This window comes from Papilio polytes, unplaced genomic scaffold, assembly GCF_000836215.1.
Source record: "Papilio polytes unplaced genomic scaffold, Ppol_1.0 DF823288.1, whole genome shotgun sequence".
Classification (NCBI taxonomy): domain Eukaryota; kingdom Metazoa; phylum Arthropoda; class Insecta; order Lepidoptera; family Papilionidae; genus Papilio; species Papilio polytes.
The window spans coordinates 429711-430571 of NW_013525916.1; positions in this window are offsets into that span (position 1 = coordinate 429711).

An 861-nucleotide genomic window follows, 5' to 3' on the forward strand; every position below is an offset into this window, starting at 1 on the left:
CGAAGCCGGAAGTGTGGAATACTCGGCTGTGGAAATGGAAAAGCCGTCACCGGATGTGACCGGCGCAGGTGTGGATTATGCCTCTCGGAATAAACATGGCGGACGCGACAGTTTTAGTTGGAAAAGCTTGATTTGTAAGATATTGGAGATTGTGATCCTTCAAGATTTTAGAGTTAATCTATATCTATACTTATATTATAGAGAAAAGACTTGTATTCGTATAATATGAAATAACTTAAAAAATACTGGGCTGATTTCAAAAATTCTTTCACCATTAAAAAGCTACTTTATCAGTGAGTAACATGGGGTATGTTTTTGGTTATTTTTTTAATTCACGCAGAAGTCGAGAGCAACAGCTAGTTTTGATATTTACAATTTTGTTTTTAATTTTAATGACACAAATTATGTTAGTACAGATTTAATACATCGTGTTGGTAATAGTACAGAGAGTACACAATGTAAATGAGATGACTACAGCAAGATCTTTGTAGGTCTTGCTTTTACTATTGTTATTCAAGTTCGAATCCAGAACACGTGGGCGGGAGAGCTCAGGGGAGGTATATTGTGTCGAGTAATGGATATGAAATATTGCATTTTATTCATAATTTTTTATTTGACTAGAAAGCATACTTCATGTTACATTTTGGGAGCAGGAGATTTTTTATTTGATAAACTATGTACTTATCTGCCTGCAATTTTTTTAATTAAAATTAAAACAATTTTTAGTATCAAAAACTTGTTTTTTAAGTTGTACTTTAATTATGAGATTTGAGCTATAAATACTTAATTCATAAGACATTTACAAATGCATTTGGAATTCAAAAATAGTGAGTCCCCTAACATTGTTAAAGTGCAGCGAAA